The following is a 10,060-nucleotide window of genomic DNA, read 5'->3' as shown; positions in this document are numbered from 1 at the left end:
ATGGCTCATCCTCATTTTTGATAAAACCAAATGACTTAATGGTTTCATCAAAATGGATGTTCCAACTCCTCGAAGCTTGTTTTAACTCATAAATGGATCACTTTAGCTTGCGCACTTTGGAACCATCTTGGGATTCAAAACCAATACGTTGTTCCATGAAAATGTTTTCTTCAATGTATCCATTGAGAAAAGCTGTTTTGACATCCATCTGCCAAATCTCATAATCATAATATGCAGTTATTGCTAATAGAATCCTAATTGATTTAAGCATGGCAACAGGCGAGAAAGTCTCCTCATAGTCGATTCCTTGCCTTTGGCGAAACTCTTTCGCTACTAGCCTTACTTTATAGGTCTCTACCTTTCCATCAGAATCAATTTTCTTCTTGAAAAGCCATTTGTTCCCTATAGGTACAATACCTTCAGGTGGGTCAATAAGATCCCAAACTTGATTCTTATACATGGAATCAATCTCGAATTTCATAGTATCAATCCATTTTGAAGAGTCTATATTTGATATAGCTTCTTTATAGGTAAGTGGATCATCTCCATAATCTACTTCTTCATGAGTAGACAATTCTTGTTCTTCTTCATGAAGAAAACCATATCTCACTAGTGGGTGAGATACCCTGGTTGATCTACAAGGAACAGCTGTAGATGTTTCATCAATAGGTGTAGGTTGACTAGATGGATCCATATCCATCTGATCTGTTGGTTGGTCAGAATTCTCCAATTCTAACTCTATTTGCCTTCCTTTGCCTCTTTCTTGAACAAACTGTTGTTCAAGAAATGTGGCATCTCTACTTACCACAACCTTTTGTGATGTAAACAAATAAAATTAATATCCAAAACTATCTTTTGGATATCCAACAAATCTACCCTTTTCTGATCTGGTTTCCAATTTATAAGTGTTCAGCTTTTTGATATAAGCTGGACAACCCCAAATCTTAACATGCTTAAGACTTGGTTTTCTTCCATGCCATATCTCATAAAGTGTGGAAGATACTGATTTTGATGGAATCCTATTCAGAACATACAAAGCTGATTCTAATGCAAATCCCCAAAAAGAGATTGGCATATCAGTATAGCTCATCATACTACGTGCCATATCCAATAGGGTACGATTTCTCCTTTTATATACACCATTCAGCTGTGGTGTTCCTGGAGGAGTCAACTGGGAAACAATGCCATGTTCTTTCAAGTATTCATCAAATTCAGTACTCAAGTATTCACCTCCTCGATCTGGTCGAAGAGCTTTAGTACTTTTTCCTATTTGATTTTCTACTTCAGATTTAAATTCTTTGAACTTTTCAAAAGATTCATGTTTGTATTTCATCAAATACAAATACCCAAACCTTGATTTATCATCAGTAAAGGTAATAAAATAATGAAAATTGCCTCTAGCCATTTCTTTAGATGGACCACATACATCACTATATATTAGCTCCAAAATATTTTTAACTCTTAGTCCTTGTCCAACAAAGGGTGATCTAGCCATTTTCCCCTGAAGGCAGGATTCACAAGTTGGAGTAGGTCCAAAACCCAATGAGGATAAAATCCTCATTTTCCCCAGCTTTGCAATCCTATCTTCTGCAACATGACCTAACCTTAAGTGCCAAATATATTTTGAACTTGAGTTGATTTTCATCATGGCATTGCATTCTTTTAGATTGCTTGCATTAGATTTGTATTTAACATTATTATCTAGATAATAAAGTCCATGATGGATATAACCCGAACCAACATATTTATTTTCAAAATAAATATTACAAAAATCATTTATGAACTGAAGTTCATAACCATCTCTAGTCAAACTAGATATAGAAATGATGTTCTTAAAAGGCATTAGGTACATGCATAACCTTATTTAAATATAAAACATGTCTACACATGTATAAAGATTTAGATCCTATGGCTAAAGCTTTAACAATTGAGCTTTTGTCAACTCTGAGTCTAATATCTTGTTGGTACAAGCTGCTACTACTTGCTATACTCTGGGCAGTTCCTTTTCCAGTGCCCATTCTGCTGACAGTGGAAACACTTTCCTTTGCCTTTGTCAGCTTTGATCTTTGTTTTTTTGTTTGGTTATCTTCTTGGAAGATCCTGGAACTTGAGGTTTCTTTTTCTAATTTCCCTTCTTCTTATTGGACTTTTCAGTAGAAGAAGATGTAATCAAAGCTACCTCTTTTCCTTTATTGCCTGGCATATTCTTTTGGGCAATAACCAGCATGTTGAGTAAACCAACCAAGTTGCATTCCTGTTTAGTCATATGAAAATTTATTACAAAATTCCCAAATGACTCAAGAAGGGACTGAAGGATCAAATCCGTTTACAGTTGGAAATCCATGTTAAAGTCAAGATGTTCCAGCTGCTCAATCAGCCGAATCATCTTGTGGACATGATCCCCAACATTCTATCCCTCAGACATCCTCATGCGGAATAGCTATCTAGATATCTCATACCTAGCATTCCTACTGTGTTCACTATATAACTCTTGTAGGTGAAGGAGGATCTCACTCGCACTCTGCATGTTCTCATGCTGCTTCTGTAACTCATTACTCATAGAAGCAAGCATGTAACACTTGGCTCTCATATCATGCTCCTTCCATTTGTCCAAAGTTTCATGTTCCTCTTGTGTGGCCTTTGAAGGTAAAGGACCAGGAACCTGTGAGTCTAGAACATATCCTATATGTTCAAGGTTCATGACAAGTTTCAAATTTCTTAGCCAATTAGATAGATTAGGTCCTGTCAACCTATTGCGATCAAGTATGCTTGCAAGGATATTGGATGGTGGTGGTTATTCTGTGCTCATTATTATCAGAAAATTAACTGCAGAAAATAACCAGATTAATTAGTAAATGTATCATGTATTTAACCAAAATGATTATGGTCTTTTAATCAAATTGGTCCTCCCACTAACTTAACGAATCCTACACTTCCAAAGTAGAAAACGAAAATCCTAGATGGATGGATTTCTAGTGGGTGATTGAATTCTTATAATCCTATTAATCATCCTCAGGCACATCCATTATTGGAATTACAATAAACTATAAGTGAGCAACTCCTTGCCCATCACATCTCATGTGAGGTTCAATCCTTTACCTAGCCCCTAATGCTCAAAATCTCTGGCACATCCATTATTGACTTATCTTACATTAGTTAAGTTAATCCCATTGAGCCAGTAAACATGCAAATAATTTTAATGTCCTCTGGCACATCCATTATTGGGCACCAAACCATTTACATATTTATAACATCTCATGCTTAACAATTATTCTTAAGAAAATCTCTTAAATTAATTGCATCATATGCAAGTATTTAAAATTTCTTAAAATAATTGCCCCAATGGAGGGCCCATGTTATAATTATTTTAATTATAGTATTTTCAACTTAATCTTTTGTTTGGAAGATTTTGTGGTCATCCTAATTACCATTAAGGTCTCACTTTGCACATTATCCAATTAGCATGCATATATCATATACTTGCATACATTCCCATACATCTCATGCATTCATGGATAATAAATAAATATGGTACGATCATGGACTTTCTAAGGGATTTAATTCTGAGCCACCAAGAATTGAATCAGGGCATTCCTAAGTGCATTTCATTCATTCATATTACAAGAGTTGCTGAAGGAGTACATAATCAACACTTAATCTTGAATTCCTCCCATTGGTCCCACCAATGCTCTTGATCTCCTTGATATTCTTGCAATCCAATTACATAGTAATCCTTAGCATACCAAGGCAAATTTACAAGAACTAAATAAATGAAATTATAACCCAAAAATATTACAACCTTTATAATACATGCTCAAAATAAATTAAAATAAATAAATTAATTTACAACCCAAAGAAACGTAAAAGAAATAAATCCAATCACATTGGTCTTTTATTGTCCATGATCATCCATCATGCATATCACTATTTAACAATTAAGTAAAACATACATACTTAAATTAAATTGAATATCTCATATTCAACTTAAAAATCCAGATTTGAATATGATTCAAACAAATTTAAAAATTCAGATTTGAATCACATTTAAACAAATTTAAAAATTCATATTTGAATCACATTTAAACAAATTTAAAAATTCAGATTTGAATCAAAATTTAATTGTGTGATTAAAACTCCTAATTAAACACTTTAATTAGTCATGGGCCTTATTATGGGCCTTGGAACCAAGCCCACAAACAAACCCAAAAATCATGCACATGGTTAGATGGATCAAACCATGCGCACCAATAATGCCTTCATCAAGCCGCCACCTTTTTCATTACAACCAGCAATGATTTAATCATCTCATGATCAAATCACACAATTAAATCATATAATCAATAATCTAAATGGTAAATATAGTGGCTCTGATACCAATTGAAGGAGCGGAAGCATGAAAAACATAAGTTTAGATCATTGAATTCAAAAATTTTTCTCCTAGGGTCTCATGCATCATGTAAGATTTATTTTTATCTATTTGATTTCAATGATAAACAGTATATTAAAACTCTTTTAATATATTTTTAGATCTACATTTGCCATTTAAGATTTTAGAATTAACAGATTAATTCATTAGAACCCTAGATTAGATTAAGAACAAGTGCACTAACATTTTGATGCACTGCAGTTGTGTTTGGCACATTTGGGATGCGCCTAGGACACCAGATGTTGTCCCTCTAGCTTGTCCACACCAAGATCACTAATGGCAGCCCCTTGAACAGCTTTTAAAGCCTTTCCAATCAATTAAAAAATCAGGTTTTGCCTTTAGAGATGTTATAGATGCATACAGGACACTAGAAACGATTTCTAGTATTTTTAATTCAAGAGAATGTTGGCAATTCTCTTTGAATTGATGAAAGATGAAGAAGAAGAGAGGGGAGATGTTCTTTGGGTGGCAGCACCAAAGAAGAACAGCAGCCTATCTATTTACTCTTTCATAACAACACATTATATAGCTAGGTCACCACTTAAAACCCTTGCCACATGTCACCTTTTGATTGGCTCTTAGTTTAATTGACCCAATCACATTGTGCCAAGTGTCAAACTTAGATTTAATCTTGACTTTGATCATCTTACATGATTAAAAGACAATTGGCAAGCTTATGTGTAGTGCCATGTGTTATCATCTCATTGTGCCACATGTCACCCTGTGAAATGACCAAAATACCCTTGTGTCTTAATTTTGAGTTCTCAACCCAAAATAATTATTTCTCTTCTTCTAATCAATTTATATCAAATATAAATTAATTAATTAATCTCTATTAATTAATTTCTCATAATTAAATTCATATTTAAACACTTTAAATATAAATTTAACTTATACTATACATCCAATAACATAGATTTTATTTCAAGCCATGCTAGGGACTTTGCAATCTAATTGCAAACCAAACATATTTAATTAATTAATTAATTAAACATTTAATTAATTAATTAAATTACATTTAACTTGGTGATTACTTGTGTATGTGTGTGACTTACTAGGCTCATCACTAATTGAAAATGAGATATGATATCATCTCTTAATATCATCACAACTCTTTCTTATCATAAATTAAATTATTTCTCTAAATCATTTTAGGCAGCTCATAGACTATGGTTAACACCTAGCATAGCATGCCATAGCCACCCAACTAGTAATAAGGTTTACCTTAAATGAACCTATAATCATATGTTACCATACACTAGAATCTCTCTGTTACAAAATCCCAATTTGAGTTAGAGTCATGGTTTATGTCAAACCCCATTTGCTATAAATATTATGTTCTCTTTTAATTCCAGTTCTTGATTAAAAAGATTTTCTCATCAGAAACTCTTTTCTGATTAAATCTATCTGTCCTGGCCAGGGACTTGAAACATCAAGAATAATTAAATGAACATAGGATTTTATCCCTATTTACTTAGGGTAACAGATTCCATCTTGATCAACACCTACCTCCATATATAACTAGTAGGAGCCAACACATGCCCATATACCCATACACAGTACAAGTATGAAAGCAGTATCAAACTCAAACCACCTATATACAAGATAACTGTGCTATCTCAAGTCTAAAGATTATATGCATTGATATGATTTATTACAATGCATTGACAAGAGTACTCCATGTGCTTGTCATAAATGTCACTGGTTCGACCTACTTATCATGTATAAGTGTCTATCATATTTGTTATATAGCATGAGACTTACCATTCTATCTTATTTATATCTCATATAAATAACTTGGGAACAAATATGATTACAATCTTTCTGGATAAGTTATGTCCTTATTGTGAAGTATCCTCGATTGTGAACAAATTTATGATACTTTGTGCTAGAAATACTGTCACTCATATTCTTAGCAATTTAAGAATAGAATTTCTAACAAAATATCAATGGAATTTTTCTATTACACATAAATATATTATGTAAACGAAAAAGTGAAAATGCCTTTATTAATAAAAACATGTACAAGATACATACTAAATGATATGCTCTAGGGCATACTACTAACATCCTTGCCATTGGTCCCCTTTAATTAGTGATTAATTAACTTAATTAATCATACTTAATGATTTCAATTAAACTCAATTAGATGTTAAGTTATAAAATTTTAATTTTTCCCCCCTAAACTTCATTAATTTTGCAAAAAAGTCCATAAGTATCTTTTTCAAAATTTTAATTTAACCCATCATTTAATCCAATTTACAAAACTTATTCAATATTTGGTTTCTCACTGAAATATACTGAATACGGTCTATAAATTTGGGGCATTACATACTAGCTAGGGTATTGTAAGACATAAAGCAACCAGAACTCATAGCAAGCCTTATTTACATCAAAATCTCATTTAAAACCTATATGGTTCACATAAATATTTTAATAAATATAAAATATAATTACAATTTCTTCATATTACAAAATAGTGAGTGGTAAAGCACAATAGCAAAATAACAAAATTACGTATCATTATTGATGTTATTCTCCTTTCTTGGGTATGGTTGATAGATCTTGGATCTACAAGGTAGCAAAGAACACCAGGTGGATTAGTTGACCACCACTCTGATGCTTAAGTCAGTAATGAGAACTAGACTATGAATGAACATAATTAATTAAGAGCTTCACGTACATACTTGATAATCTTTATATAGGTTTTGTTATAAATTTCTTTTAGGATTAGGAGTTTGTGATTGATTGGGACTTGGAGTCTACGCTGTTTGAGTGTCCTATGAGTGTTAGGACTTAAAACCATGGTGATTATCTCAGGAGGTGATTCGAGTATCCAAGGATACTATGCTAGGCGAGTAACACCTATCTGAGTGTCATAGGAAAATGTCTTAGTGACACATAATAGCTTGGACCTGAATTCGGCTTCATTACCCGTTACTTAGTTATCCATTACTTACCCTCGGATATTATTTTAGTGATTGTAATATCAACTATAAAAAAGAGTTCCACAAAATGTACATATACCTTCAAGCAAAATTAGTGCATTAACCCTAGAATTCAACTAACTAAAAGTTATTGATTGTATTTTCTATGCTTGTCCCTGAAGGGAAAGACAGAGAAGGGGCATGAGCTAGGTACTTAGTGAGTAAAAGCATACTTTAGAGAAATAAAGCATAATATAAAATAGCTAAGTCAAGCATATGAATATGTAGCATTCATATGATGTTTCCATAGCACAAATAATTCTTAACAAGGTAGTCCACGCCACCAATGCACTCCCAGACATCATAAATGTCCAATGTGCTAGGCTTATTAAAGAAGCTCCTTAGTACTTCCTCTTAACATAACACGTAATGGATATTAAGAGTACAAAAGTCATGACTTACTTAAGGTGGATCCTATAACCCCCGATATTAGGATGTCAGAGATACATAATTGTCTTACTTGATATCCTCTTTCCTTTACTTTCATAGTGAGCTCATTTGCATGCATGTCTTTTTCTTTACTTTACTTTGTCTTACTTGACATCCTCTTTCCTTTACTTTCATAGTGAGCTCATTTGCATGCATGTTATTTCCTTTACTTTACTTTACTTTACTTTCATTTCCCAATGAGAAGTCATTCATGAATTGTCGACCTTCTTTTCTTCTCCTTCTCCTTCCACTTCCTCTTTTCTCCTTATGCTCCTTCTTCTTCTTTTCATTCTCCTTTTTCTTCACTATCCTCTAGAGCTCCAATTGATGATGAAATCTAAAGATTTCTTAGGCCGAATCCTATCATAAATCAAGCCCTTGCTTCCACCACAAGATGAATCCTACCAAATACACGTATTAAACCAAAAGATTTTAAAGAGAAAAGGATTTGGATTTCCATTCTTCGAATTCGAAAGCAAAAAGAAAAGAAGAGAAAAGAAAACATTTGTTAGTCACATGACCATGTGACTAATGTTTGGTTCAAAGTGAGTTGGTATTTGTTAACATTGATATTATATGTACCATTTTAAATGGTTGAGAGACTTATTTAAACTCTAAAAGGATTTATTTAACTTTTGTCCTATAATTTTAGAGTTAAAATAAACCTTTTGCCTAACTTTTAATTTAAAATTAATTGAATATAATATTTTGTTAAATTAAAATAATATTTTTATTTTTAGTAATAAAATATTAGCAATAATTATAATAAAATTAATAGTATATAATTATAACATTAATAAACGCTTAAACCTTAAATTGATAAATCAAAAGAATATATAATATAGTTACAGAATTTTAAAGTAACTAATATCCACTGCATGAAAAAATAGATTAGCAACTGAATATGTAATAACCTGAAAAAAAAAAAAGACAATTTATAAATTAGGCTATTATAATATTATTTTATTAAATAAATATATTTCATGAGATTATTTTTTTTAAGTTTTAAAATTTAATTTTCGAACTTTAAATTAAAATTTCTATGATTGTGAAATTCTACAATTTTATATTTTAGATATTTGAAATTTATTATTATTTAATTTTAAATGTATTAAATTAGAATTGGACCTAGTTAAAAAGAATTTTTGGACTTGTTTGAAAAGATCTAGAAAGTTGTGGATCAATTTATAGTTTTACTTTTAAATTAAAAAAAAAAGTTAAAAACGACAGTAGCCCCCCCATTCTCTCTCTCTCTCTCTCTCTCTCTCTCTCTCTCTCTCTCTTTATTTCTTTTCTTTTTTCGACTATAACTTTCTTCTCCGATCACCGTTTTTGGCATTCTTGATATCAAAATGCTCCTCTCTTCATGAGCATCGTGTAAATACCAAGCTTGCGGGTATCGTTTCTTAGTTTGTGCGCTTCAAAAGTTTTAGCCCATTTTGACTGTCAAACTAATATCTCCCAAACTAGATTTTTTCTCAAAAATTTGAGTATACCAATGTATTGTACACTTTGAGAGCCTCAAAATGATACTAGTTTGAGAATTTTTCGACACTAAAAAATTTTCGAGACCCACGAGCTTGCTGGTGAGATTTTGGGTCTTTAAGGTTGTCTTTTTGTTAAATAAAAATTATATTATAACTCTTGGTGTTGTGGGTTTCACGTAAGTGTTCTCGTTTCGAAGAAATTTCACCGGTGATCGGGACTACAATTTCAAGCTAGACATGCGGGCTGCCAGACCTACTTTAGAAGTAGGTCAATATTACAATGCTTCCTACTATTTTCAGATGCCTCTGACGCATTTCAGGTGTCAAAATTGGTGTAGGTAAACCCAAACTTCAAATTTCCTTTTTTACCTAATATTGAGTTTAGATTAAAAATCTATAAAATATTCATGGGTAGCTGAAAATTTATAATTCTAATTGCAATAGTAGAATGACATTGTTAAGGACTGTAGGGAATAATTATAGAATTTTTGGGCTTAATTTGGATAGTTTTTGCAAAATGATAGTTTTAAGCTAAATAACTGAATTGTGTATTTATGTGAGAATTAACTGGTTTGGCAGGCCCAGGAGGGGCATTATGTTATTATTGTGTTGTAGGCCTAAGGCCTTTTAGATTAGGAAGTGTTATGTGAGTTGTTTTGCAGGTTGGGTAGGTCCTAGGTACAAAGGAAACTCTGCTGGATTTCTGGCATAAAATCTAGAGTGTCTTTAAT

Source organism: Hevea brasiliensis, chromosome 4 (assembly GCF_030052815.1).
Source record: "Hevea brasiliensis isolate MT/VB/25A 57/8 chromosome 4, ASM3005281v1, whole genome shotgun sequence".
Classification (NCBI taxonomy): Eukaryota; Viridiplantae; Streptophyta; class Magnoliopsida; order Malpighiales; family Euphorbiaceae; genus Hevea; species Hevea brasiliensis.
Note: the sequence above shows the minus strand (reverse complement) of the source record.